Raw genomic sequence first — 13,417 nt, 5'->3', positions numbered from 1 at the left:
TGGGCAGAACTTTAGGAAGTGGCATCATATGCTTATGAAGAGAGATGGCCAGAGCCACAAATGTGTACTGATTAGACCATGTTTGTAATTACACTGCGGTGTATACTGATTGTATTGTGGTATGTGCCAATTATTCTGTATATACTGGTTATGGGCTGTGGCCAGTGGTTGAGCTGGTTGGGCAGGGACTTCTGGTGAAGGCCTGGGAAAGAGGCGTATAAGCAGACCTCTGAACAGGCAGAGATCCAACGGTATATGTGTCCCACATGAATTCTCCACGAAAGAGTGAGCTCAACAGAAAGGGCTTTCGGAAGTGGAAGGGGGGACCCCTTTGTAGACACCAGCCAGTCTCCTTCCCCTGCTACCCACATCACTGTTCCATAGGCTCACAAAGTGTCAGGGTGACGGGGATGGAGGTCTAGATGCAACAACATGAACTTCCACTCGTGGTGAACCTGCTTTCAGCCACTGCTGAGTGCTCAGTCTGCCGGGCACAAAGATGGTTATCAGGTCCTTTGCTTCTGCGGATGGGGAGCTGTCTTCCCTGGAGTGCTTCAGGCCAGAACCACTCTGTCTTCATGGTATTCCATACAGCACCGCTTCGGATCACGGGACCTCCGCTGGCTTCTCATGTTCCCTATCACACTGGACCAAATCAAAACACATCCACATATGACCTGCTTTGGAAACGGAGTATTAACAGATACTGAACAGCCTTCTAAGAAGGGGGAGTCTGAACGCTGAGGGGGGACAATCCTGTGAAGGTGGACAGAGACTGGATTCATGCTGCTGAACAATGCCAAATATGACCACAAGAAGGAGCAAGAAAGACTTGCCTGAAGATTTCAGGGGCACGCCCCTGCTGACACCTTTACTTCCCCTCACATCCCCTAAACTGTGAGAACACACACCTGTGTTGCATTGTGCCACCTGGCTGGTGATTTGCCATGGAAGTCTGAAGCAGCAGCCTGCATTCTGAAACAGCTACGGAATGGCCTTCTGAGGACTCAGTCACAGTACCACCACATGGCAGTGCTTGCAGGATGGGGACAACGTCCACTGAGGGGTGGTATGTTCTGAATCGACCAGGACTGGGTGTGACGATGCAGTAGCAAAACCTCTGTTCTTGGTCCCATGTCCTTAGGCTCTAGGGTCTAGGACTCAGGCCATATGGCTTATATAAGATTTCTAGAACTGTGTAAGAACCCAAACCCCCAGACCAGGTGGCCTAAAGACTTTCTCCTGACATTCTGAAGGCTTGGAGTCTGAAGGTGTTAGCCGGGTGTTTTCTACCTGGGTTTCTGATGGAAAATCCATTCTGGATCTTTCACTTTTGGTGTCCCAGCAATCTGATGGTGGTCTCGGGCTAAGTAGCTACAGCAATCCACTTTCTCCCTGCCTCTTCACCTGGCCCAATCCTCTCTCTGTGCCTCTGTATCTTCATGTTGTCTTACGGATACGTGCCATTGGATTTAAATCTGAAAGTGCCCCATTTCCATATATGCACACATTCTGAGGTTCTGGATGGACATGGATTTGTGGATGTATGTTCTGAAAATGTCCCCCTAATTTCATGTTAAAAACAATCCTCAAACTCATATATTGATGGTCTTTGGGGGTGAGACCTTTGGGAAGTAATTAGGGTTAGCTAAGATCACGAGGGTAGGGCCCCCTTGATGGGATTAGTGGCTTTCTGAAGTAGATTCCAGTTTATAGCTCCCTGGTTCTGGCCACATGAAGTCCCCCTCCATGTTATCATGCAGCCCAAACCCCTCCTAACCAGATGCTTGCACCTTGACATTGAGCTCCCTAGCTTGCTGAGCTGTGAGTTACATAAACCTCCGTTCTGTACAAACCATCAGGCCATAGTATTCAGTTATAGCAACTGAAACAGACCAACACAGGATCTGTTAACCAACCCACAACAGGGAGCGATTAAACTGGAGGCTAAGCACGCCATGGCCTGCTTGCTTTGGGCTTCCTGTGCCTCTGCAGTGACAGGTTACCAAGGAAGCTACCCTACTGACTAGAGAAATAGATTCCGGTGGCTGAGAGGAAACGGGGCTGCTCATGGCAGAAGTGAGGGGAAGATGGGGTACAGAAGCGGTCTCTCAGTACCGTCACCTTTCCAAAGAGGCCGTGGCATCTCAGTTCAGGCAGGACTGCCAACGACACTGGGTCCCCTCAACAGGGAGTGAAGCCCCCACCGTGATGAAGCCCCCAAGGTGCTCACTAAGAACAAAGGGATGCTGAGTGGGCGGGGGAGGAAGGAGATGGGAAGCGCCGAGCACAGCCATGTGACCAGCTTCCTATGTGACACAGCTCTGTCCCTCTGTGTCCCTCCCTCTCTTACCCTTTATCGTCTAACATAAGACGTTCATAGTTGTAATTTATGTCCTAGCATCTGCACCACACGTTCTCAGGGAGCAGAGTGGCCACTTCCAGGGACTCTGCATCCCCTTCTGGGGAGAAGGTCCGAGTGTTTCCACTGCGTGAGGAATACCTGTCATTCTAGACGGAAGTGTGGTTGTGTTTTGCATTTATTTGGAGGTTGAGGATGGCCCAAGGAGGGGCTAGGTTGACAGAAGTCTTATAGCAGCCCAGCCCAGCCACGATCACATAAGCCCATGACAGCAATACATACACATTGCAGCTCCCTCCATCTCTCTGACGGAACATGGACTACTACAGTCTCAGCTCCTTGTCCCTGTGTGTCATGTTGGCCAAAATGGGTCACTCTGGCAGGCCAGAGCACTCATTAAGTCAGGGGCCTCTTCCCTTGCTTGGGTCTGAGAACAAAGCATGTAGGCTACCTCCAGCAAAGGATGAGATTTCTCAGTCTAGGAGAGGCCTGGGATCTGTAGAAAGAGGCAGGCCTCAACCCAAAGAATTTAAGGAGATCAGAAGTGATAGGATTTAAATGGTGACAAGCCGGGTGTCGGGTTAGGTGGCTGTCTCTGACCATTACCCTGTCTGTAGAGAAGGCATGACAATCAGCTTGTGACAATACATCTAAGAAACTCAACTAATCAGAAAGAAATGTGTTGGCTCCTGGCTCGGGGCGTTTAGACCATAGTCGCTTGGGTCCATTATCTCCAGGCCTACGGCGAGATAGCACAGAACAGTAGAGGGTGTGTGGAGCAGAAACGCTCGCTTTGTGGAGTCCAAGAAATGGGGAGAGAGATGGGGCCAAGGAAAAGGGGGAAAGGGGATGTTACTAGAAGGAAGAGAGGAGAGGGATGGAGGGAGGGAGGGAAGGAGAAAGGGGTGGAGAGAGGGAGGGAAAGAACAGAAGGAGGGAAGAGAAAAAGAAGAAAGAATAGAAAGAGGCCAGGGATAAAACATCCAGCAGACAAAGGGCTCCCTGCTCTGGGGTCAGCTTCCTCCAAGCAAGTTCACCTCCTAAAGTCCATGCCTCCTCCCAGAAGCCAGTAAGCTATGACTCCACCATCGAGGTCGGCACCCTCATGAGTCAGTTCCTTCTCAAAGGCCCCACCTCTGAACACTTCTGCAGGGGGGACCAAGCCTTCAATGTGAACCTTTGGGTGAGGCACTTAGGATCCAAACATAATATTTGGCCTTTCTGGTGATCCCTGTGTATGTGAAAGTGTGTGTTCCTGAGGACAGAGGTGCTTACCAATATCAAGGTGTGGGAGCCCGTCCCACAGCTGGCTGCTCCCACAGCTGGCGGGCCAGAGCATAACTATGTGCACAATATTACCCACACTCAGGGTCAGCACGGCTGACCCACTTGGGGTTTACATCTTGGCAGGTCAGTAGAGACCGCACTGGGGTACAAACATATAAAATGTCAAGAGTTCAGGAGAAAAACATGGAAGGAAGAGAAATTATGGGTAGGGGTTTGGGTGGGATTAAGCAGCGGTCAGGGAAAGCCTTGCTGAAACTGAACTGACTAAAGAGTTGAAAATTACAGAGGCCCTGGGGCAGGATCGAGCTTGGCATTGCACGCACCCTGCATGATGGCATGTTGAGGCCGAGCCAAAAGAAGAGATAGGAGATGAGGTCCAGCGTGGGCAGAACAGACCATGTGGGATACTATCGGCCAAAGTGCGGATCACAAGTCTTAGCTGAAACAAGGTGGGGCCACTGGAAGAGCTGTGAGCCGTGAAGTCTGATGGTGGTGTCCTCCACGGAGCTGGGGTTTAAGGAAGAGGGAAGATAAGTCAAGTGTGGTCGGCACTGATGCAGGAAGACACTTCCTCCCAGGGTGGGCAGACAGACAGCGACAATCCCATACACCGTATCGGCTGGCACCATAGCCCTTGGGTTATGAGCACTCTTGTTTATCTTTTTAAGAGAAGTGTGTGTGTGTGTGTGTGTGTGTGTGTGTGTGTGTGTGTGTGTGTGTGTGTGTGTTGTCACCGGCAACTGTAGCTTCCCCACATGGGTGCTGGGAATCAACCCAGGTCCTCGGCCAGAGCAGTATGTACTCTTAACTGCTGAGCCATTTCTCCGGCCCATTCTCTTGTTCTTAACAGACACTGCAGGAGCCATCTCTTAGAGTAGGTCCCTGATGGCCAGAGAAAGGATGCCAAGAGGACCAGGCCTACTGCATCCTCACTGGCTACAGCAAACCTACGCAGAGCCAGCTTGGGGTTGGGGGCAGACAAGAGGATGGCAGAGATGCTGGAGGATCTGGGATGGTGGTGGGGGTGTGGGGGTGTGGGGTGTGGGGTGGGGTCTGCAGCACCACCTTGCGGTAGTGTGAGAGGTGGTGGAAGACACAGCAGAAGGGTGGAAGGCTGTCCTGATGACAACTGTCTGTCTGGGGCTGGCCTGGGATTGTTCCCATGGAAGGGCAGTAGGGCTGGCCCAAGAGGACGGATTTGCATCCAGCATGGCGCCCGAGGAAAACCCCATTGCCTCTGAGCTCCTGTTTCCACACAGATTGACACAGTCTCTACATGAGACACCAGCCCTGCCAATAGGGAGTTTGTGAGACTCCAAGGAAGTCACTCATGCTTTCCAAAGGTCGCCCTGGTGACAGGTGCAGGGCACACTGGATGAAGGATGTGTTTGTTTCCTGCATTGTTATTTTTTAAAATGTATTAGGTAAATGTATTCTCCACTTGAAGTGAGGATATAAAGTTCCTGCTTTAAAACACATTTAAGTGAAAAAGCAAATTTAAGGGTTTTGAGAAGTTAACTAAACAGAAGCCTGTTGCATATGCAGAAAAGGCAACAGTCCTGGCCGTGGTTCCTCCAGGACTGACCAGCAGGAGGCGCTCACTACCGACTAAGGGCTCTGAGAACACAATGATCATGAAAATGTTTTGAAAGATGTGAGGTGAATTCTGAAACGTGTCCATTGGGGCGGATGCTGTGGGGCTGCCTGTGTACTAATAGGTAAGTGTGTCTCACATCCGTGACTCTGGGTATCTATATATAGGTGGTATGTGCACATCTGCACATGGACATACTACTGTCCACACAGACGCATGAGGTTACCTGCGTGCAAATATCTATCTATCTGGGCAGGCAAGTGGGCAGAGTGTATCAGGTGTGTGCATATCTGCACATGGACATACTGTCCACACAGACACATGAGGTTACCTGCGTGCAAATATCTATCTATCTGGGTAGGCATGTGGGCAGAGTGTATCAGGTGTGTGCATATCTTGGGTGGCTACTGTTAATAGAGTCAAGTAATTTTCTCCCAACCTTCAGCATTACAGTAAGGGATTAGCCTGGGCTGGAAGCCAGGCTAGCCTGCCACCAGCCACCAGAGGGCAGAAAATGTCTAAGTGGAAGCTGATTCAGCCAGTCCCAATTCTCTTTTCTTGGGTCTCTATTAGTTAGGCAAGGTCAGCTTTGAACTTGGCACCAAAAGCCTTGGCATCTCTCTGCCTCATTGCTACTTCTCTTGACCCCCTTCAGGTCTCTTCCTTATCCAGTGACCCCTGGATGAACTTTTCTGAGCCCAGGGCTCAGAAAGCAGACTGGTTGTTACATGGTGGATTAGAACCTGGAGGAATCCTTTGGGATCCCAGGAAGGGTACTCTTGGCCCAGCCAGCATGAATTCCCAAAGTGTCAATGCCAAGGTGTCCAGGAACAGGGCTGGCCTGGTTCTTCTGGTTCCTCCACAGTTTGGACTCTGTTGGGAGGTCTTGCACTGGGCACTATGGAGCTATCTGCCATTCCTTGCTCTCAGCCCTAGGCCTGATCAGAATGTTGCCAGGCACAGCCTTCGCATTGGCTTGTGTGGCGTGGGCCCCCCTGGGGATTCATGGCAGGGCACATGCATGGGCAGGAGCATCCCAGGGCCAATTTGGTGGTGACAGCAGCCGTCAACAGGGACCGCTGGTCTCCTTCAGTTTACTGGACCTCTGCTCTGCGATGACTAGCCTTCTATTATGGTCCATTGGAGGCTCCCAACATCATGCTGGTGCCCAGGCATTGATGGGCAGGTGCTCCTTCCAGCCAGAGAGGATGGTGGCACACACTGAGAACAGAGCAGTGAGCTGTGGATCAAGTACTGTGCTCAGTCCTCCCCCTTCCCATGCAATGACTTGTCTCCTTCTCACTCCCCATGGAAGAAAGACCCCGAGACTCCGAGAGATTCCACAACTGCCAGGCACACAGCTGTCAAGGGGCCAAAGCTGGGCTCCCACGAGACTCCATGTCATCTGGTAACTCCGCTGTTTGTTTAGAGACCCTACGGCCTCCTGCGTCTATGCTCAAATGTGGAGGAGGTAGCAGTCCTGCGGGTCTCAAGGGTAACAATAGCCCTGCCCTAGTCTTTCAACTTAATAATTTAGTGTCCACCCTTTCAGAAAAGTCTCTACAGAATAACACACACACACCCAGGCCTGGGCTATCTGGTTTATAGGAATGAGACTATTACAGCATGTCCTTACCCATGCACTGTGCAGCCACAAATTCAATAAGGCTCAGGCAAAATGCTAAGCTTCAGTCCCAGAACAAAACCAAACCAAACCTAGGCATAGCTGCTACTTGCTTGTGATCCCAGCACTGAGAAAACAGACAAGAGACCTCTGGGACTTGATGCCAAGCAGCCTAGCCTATTTGATGGGTTCCAGGCTAGTGAGAGGGCTTATCTCCAAAAAGTGGGGAGGGTGGCTGGTATCTGAGGAGCCACACTGGAGGTTGTCTTCTGGTCTCCACACACAATTGCACACACAGGAACCCTCCCAAAGTTGCACTCTTGCTGACATGTATATAAAGTTCGGTCCACAGTTGGCATTTCTGTACTGGAGATGAAGAGAACTTTTTTCCTGCTGTCATTCTCAGACCCACAGCACAGCACTTAATTACATGGCATCTCCATTGTGTTGTGTGTTACAAGTCACCTGGAGATGACTCCAAGGGTATGGGAGGGTATGTGTGGTGGTCCTGCCATCAACAGAAAGAAAGCCCGCTCTGATCTAATTTCTGGAACCTGAGAATGCTGCTGTTAATGGAGGAAATTATTGAAGATACAATAAAAATATTTTGCACATATGATTTTGGGATGACATCACTTGTCCTTAGCAAAGAGAAGCAGAGGGAGATTTGACACACAGACCAGGTAAAGTCAGGGTGAGCGAGCACAGAGGTTAAGATGAGTGATGTGACCACTCACCAAGGAGTTCTGGCAGCCACCAGGTGAAGGACAAGACCAGGAATGGACCAGTCCATGCCCAGTGCTGCCAGAGAGCTGGCCCTGTTCATCTCTCAGTTCTGGCTCCTTGCTATCAGCTGCAGACTTAAAATATGTTAAAAATCATACACCCTGACCTCCAGAACTGCACGTTTCTGTTGTTTTAAGCACTGAGTAGGAATAACTTGCTACAGCAACCACAGGAAACTCATACAGGCTCCAAATGCCCAGCAAGAGCCTGTCAGCAAGCAACAAAACCATAATTATAAGATCGCAGGACTCAGGATAGCGTATGTGGCAGGAGATCACTTTTGTAAAAGATACTCAGTGTTGTGTTCCTGTGTGTGTGTGTGTGTGTGTGTGTGTGTGTGTGTGTGTGTGTGTGTACACAATACTGGGTGAGAAAAACATCTCTTAATTATTACCCAGTACAGGTCTTCCTGGAAAAAGCCTGCATACAAGGACAGTCAGCCTCACCGGCAAACTATTGGAGGCAATATAGACATTCAATTGGGAGCTCATTTGATACATTGGAATACTGTGAAAGAATAAATAAAAAGAAAAGGATATCATTAAGGAGTAGGAAGGAGGGGCTGGAGAGATGACTCAGCTGTTAAGAGTACGGGCTGCTCTTCCAGAGGACCTGGATTCAATTTCCAGCACCTACATGGCAGCTTATGACTGTCTGTAAGTCCAGTTCCAGGGGATCCAACGCCTTCACACAGATATACATGCGGGCAAAACACCAGTGCACATAAAATAAAATACAAATAAATAAATAATTTTATAAGAAGAGGAGGAAGGAATTCTGCAAATATAAAAATAATTAATAAATCTGAATGTAGCTATTGAGCAGAACACTACACAATTATAAAACAAATATCCTATCTATACCCATTTAGTCACTTTTCTGTTTCTGTGACAAAACACCATAACCAAGGAAACTTATAAAGAAGGCATTTAATTGGGGGGGCTCCCAGTTATAGCAAGTTAGAGTCTATGACTTTCTTGGTAGGCAGGCATGGCGCTGGAGCAGTAGCTGAGAGCTTACTTACATATCGATCCACAGGCATGAAGCAGGGGGAGAAAGCTAACAGAGAATGGCATGGACTTTTGAAACCTCAAAGCCCACTCCTTCCCCAGTGACACATCTCCTCCCACAAGGCCACACCTTCTAAATCCTTCCCAAATCGTTCCACCAACTGGAGGCCAAGCATTCACCTATGGGGGCCATTCTCACTCAAACCACATTCTTATAGAGAGACTGTCACAATATGATAAGGAAAAAAAGCCCCTAGTAAAAGAGTTTCTAGGGGCTGGAAAGTTACTCCTTGGTTGGGTACTGCTCTTTCAGAGGATTGAGTTCAGTTCCCAGCATCCACACCAGGGAGCTCACAACTGCCTGTAACTCCAGCTCTAGTGGGAACTAATGTCCTCTTCTTGCCTCCATAAGTAACTACACTCAGATGCACATATCACCCCCCCAACACAGTCAAGTACACGTAATTAAAAATGTATCTTTTAGATAAATAAATGAGTTTCTTGGGGCTAGATAGATGTCTCATCTATCTAGGTAACAATTTAAGAGAGTTAACTACTGCTCTTGAAGAGGACTCAAGTTCAGATCCCAGCACACAAGTTGGGTGGCTCATATTGCCTGTAACTCTAACTCCCAGGGGAATCTGATGCCCTCTTCTGGTCTCTGCAGGTAACTGCACTCAAGTGCACATACCCATACACAGACAGACAGTCTCTTTCTGTCTCTCCTCTCTCTCTCTGTCTCTCTCTCTGTCTGTCTCTCTCTCTGTCTGTCTCTCTCTCTGTCTCTCTCTGTCTCTCTCCCTCTCTCTCATATACACACATAATTAAAAAATAAAATTAAATATTTAAAAGAAATTGTTGCTGGGCATGGTGGCACATGCCTTTTATCCCAGCACTCAGAAAGCAGAGGCTTGTGGATCTCTGTGAGTTCAAGGCCCACCTGGTCTACAGAGTGAGTTGCAGAACAACCAGGGCTCTGTGGAGAGAGCCTGTCAAAAAAGAAGAAAGAAAAGAAGAAGAAGAGGAGGAGGAAGAGAAAGAGAAAAAAAGAAAGAGCCGGGCGGTGGTGGCGCACGCCTTTAATCCCAGCACTCAGGAGGCAGAGCCAGGCGGATCTCTGTGAGTTCGAGGCCAGCCTGGGCTACCAAGTGAGTCCCAGGAAAGGCGCAAAGCTACACAGAGAAACCCTGTCTTGAAAAATCAAAAAAAAAAAAGAAAGAAAGAAAGAAAGAAAAAAAGAAAGAAAGAAAGAAAGAAAGAAAGAAAGAAAGAAAGAAAGAAAGAAAGAAAGAAAGAAAGAAAGAAAGAAGAGTTTGCATAGCCCAATGAAAAATAGTTATTGTCACAGAGTGTTGGAAGTGATAAACCCAGGTATAAATGGCACTCAGCACTTGGAATGGATGGGATCATTGATAAAACCAGTTTGTTTTTTTCTAAACTCCATCAGAATTGTTTTCCTAAATAGAAGAATGAAGGATATTTGTAAAGAATTCAGATGTGTGTGGAGCTGGGGTGGGGAAAAGCAGGTTATAATATAAGATCAGCTGTATGACTACAGACAGACAAAGTGAAAAAGAATTTCAGAAGGCCAAAGACAGCGGGGGAGACTTCCCGGAAGTGGTGTTATTAGAAGTAGAAATGGGAGAAAGCAGGGGCTGGTGGAGAGAGCAAAGCAGGGCTGAATGCTGAGAAGCTCTGGGTCCTCCATGCCTCCCTCATCAGTGCTGTGCTGGTTACGGCAGGAATCAGGACTCAGCCTTCTCTGATGGCTGTGGTGTGAGTTTCCAGCTAGCCAATGACATTACCGAGTTCAGAGGCCAGGGACTCAGGGCTCCACCCCACCATATGGTCCCTTCCACTCTATAGACATGATATATGCCACCCACCTCAGGAGCCCCAATGGTAGGAAACTGTAATACACAAAAGAGAGCAGCTTTGAACATGGACCAGGCACTAGCATTCCACTGTCATTTGCATAATCTAACGTTTAGTGTCCGATAATCAGCTTGCAAAATGCCCAGAAAGCCAGTCACTCACTACTCCAAGTTGTCTGGGATCCCGCTGCACTCCTGGGTCTTGGTCCTTGCAGGACATCCAGCCTGAGACCCAGCTTGGGCTTGAGCTGTGACAATGCCCTCAAGCATGGGTTTCTCTGAGTCATTGACCTTCTGTAGGAATGCTGGCCTCTCCTTCAGCCTTTGTTACAAACAGGAGGCCACAGCTCTCCTGTCCCTCCAGTCTGTCCTTGCAGCCAGGCCTTCCTGCCCCAGCTGGCTAACCCCGTGTCCTGTTGCTCTTAGTTCCAGTTGTCTGCTGCTAACAAACACCATGGACTGGAGACACTGTCAAGAAAACAGGTTTGGTTTGGCTTACATCCTGGTCCAAAGGCAAGGTGCTTATCTGCTGGGGCCTTCTGGCTGACAGAGTCTCAAGACAATGTAGCAAAAAGGAGTGCATGAGCATGTGTGTATACAAGTCTGTATGGCCTCACTATGACCGCAGCCTCCTCTTCCAGTCTCCTTATTCATTCTCTCTCTCTCTCTCTCTCTCTCTCTCTCTCTCTCTCTCTCTCTCTCTCTCTCTCTCTCTCTCTCTCTCTCTCTCTCTCTCTCTCTCTCTCTCTCTCTCTCTCTGTGTGTGTGTGTGTGTGTGTACCAGAGGCCAACCATAAATGTCTTCCTCAGTTGCTTTCGACTTTGTTGTTAAAACAGGGTCCATCGCTTTTTGCCTGGAGTTCCTCAATTCAGCTAGCCTAGCTGTCCAGTAAGCCCCAGGGATCCAGCTGTCTCCACCTCCCCAAATTCATGCTGCTACACTTGCTGTCCCCACCCATGCCCTTTATTTGTATTTATGTGTGGGGGTGTTTTGCCTGCAGGTGTATCTGTGCACCACATTCATGCAGTACTCCTAGAGGCCAGAAGGGGGCATCAGATCCTCCTGGGATTGGAGTTAGCGACAGTTGTGAGGCACGATGTGGGTGCTAGGTATTGCACACTGGTCCTCCGGAAGAGCAACCAGTGCTCTTATCCACCGAGCCATCTCTCCAGCACCATTAGCTGGTCTACCTGAATTCTTAGCCACCTCCCCAGGCTCCCCTCTCTCTTCTTATAAAGCCACCAGGATTCAGTCACATGGTTTCTATTCTGATGATTTGATCCAATTCTAATTCTGCAGAGGCTCCGCCTTGCTGTATTAATAGCCCGTGCTGGGGGTTAGACCCTAACATGGTTTCAGAGGGGACAGACCTCATTCAAACCTCCATGGATAGTCCTGTAAGACAGGTTCATGATTCCCATCAGAGGTCATTATAACAGTCTCCTAGAATAGGACACTAAATGTCGTCCACTTCAGGCCATTGCTTTAATCCAAGCTCCCTCCAGTCATGGGGTACAGGCCTGGCATCCTAGAGCAATGGACACAAAGTGCCCCATCTGCCAGTAAACAATGACATCATTCTTTCCCCAGTGTCTTGGTTTATTTTCCTTCTGGTGCCTGCTCTCCCTCCTCCCTGGTGCCTGTTCTCCCTCCTCCCTGATGCCTGCTCTCCCTCCTCCCTGATGTTCACTCTCCTCCTCCCTGATGCCTGCTCTCCCTCCTCCCTGATGTCCACTCTCCTCCTCCCTGATGTTCACTCTCCTCCCCCCTGATGCCTGCTCTCCCTCCTCCCTGGTGCCTGCTCTCCCTCCTCCCTGGTGCCTGCTCTCCCTCCTCCCTGGTGCCTGCTCTTGCTCCTCCCTGATGTCCACATTCTTCCCCCACAGTCAACTTTTATTTTAGGAAGGAAATTCATTACTAGCTCTTTTTTTTTCAAATTTATTTTTTATTTCTTTACATGTGGATGTATGGAAGCATTTGGAGGCCAGAGGACAACCTCAGCTGTCATCTTAGGGAAAACCACCCCCTTTGATTTGTGTATAACTTTGAGACAAGGTCTCTTCCTTCATACAGTTCTGACTGGCCTAGAACTCACTGTGTAGACCAGGCTGGTCTTGAGCTTACAGAGACCTGCTTGTTTTTACCTTTCAAGTGCTAGGATTAAAGACATGCACCACCACAGCTGGTTCCACCTCTTTTGGGACAGTCTTTCATTAATTAGCCTAAAGCATACCAATTAAGCTAGACTGGCTGGACAGCAAACCCCATGGATTCTCCTGTCTCCACCTTCCTAGCACTGGGATTACAGGCACATACCACCATGTCCATTATTTTCACGTGGGTTCAGGGATCAAACCAGGTCGTCTTGCTTGTAAGGTAAAGCATTTTAACCAACTGAGTGATTTCTCTCCACTACCAGTTCTTCTTACTGTGTCCTTGGCTGATATCAACCACGTAAGATCACTGGACATCTGAGTTAGTGGGATGAGAATTTTCTTCCTGGATTCTGGGTCCAGATATCCTGCAGATTCCTCCTTCTGGGTTTACGTTCTAGGACTGTGATTTTTCTATCACTAAAAGATGGAGGAGGAGTTCAGTGGGCCCAACATGGGTAGATTTCCCTTCCAGTTATCTGTGATCCTGTAAGTGACTCCAATAAACTCATTGATTCACAAAACTGGGCCTGGGGGGGGAAGTTTGCTTTGGTCCATTGTTGGTATTTATCTGGGATTCTTGTTAAACTGTCTTCCAAACATTTATGTTTGTGCCCATGGAATACTGCCGTCAGCCTCTGCACAGGGAGCAATTTCTTTTTTTAGAGGACAGTGGGTCCTGTGGAGACCTGTGACTGGTCAAGTTGCTGAGGATAAACGAATGTT

The sequence above is a fragment of the Peromyscus maniculatus genome, chromosome 5 (genome assembly GCF_049852395.1).
Source record: "Peromyscus maniculatus bairdii isolate BWxNUB_F1_BW_parent chromosome 5, HU_Pman_BW_mat_3.1, whole genome shotgun sequence".
Taxonomy (NCBI): Eukaryota; Metazoa; Chordata; class Mammalia; order Rodentia; family Cricetidae; genus Peromyscus; species Peromyscus maniculatus.
This window is presented reverse-complemented; position numbering follows the sequence as displayed.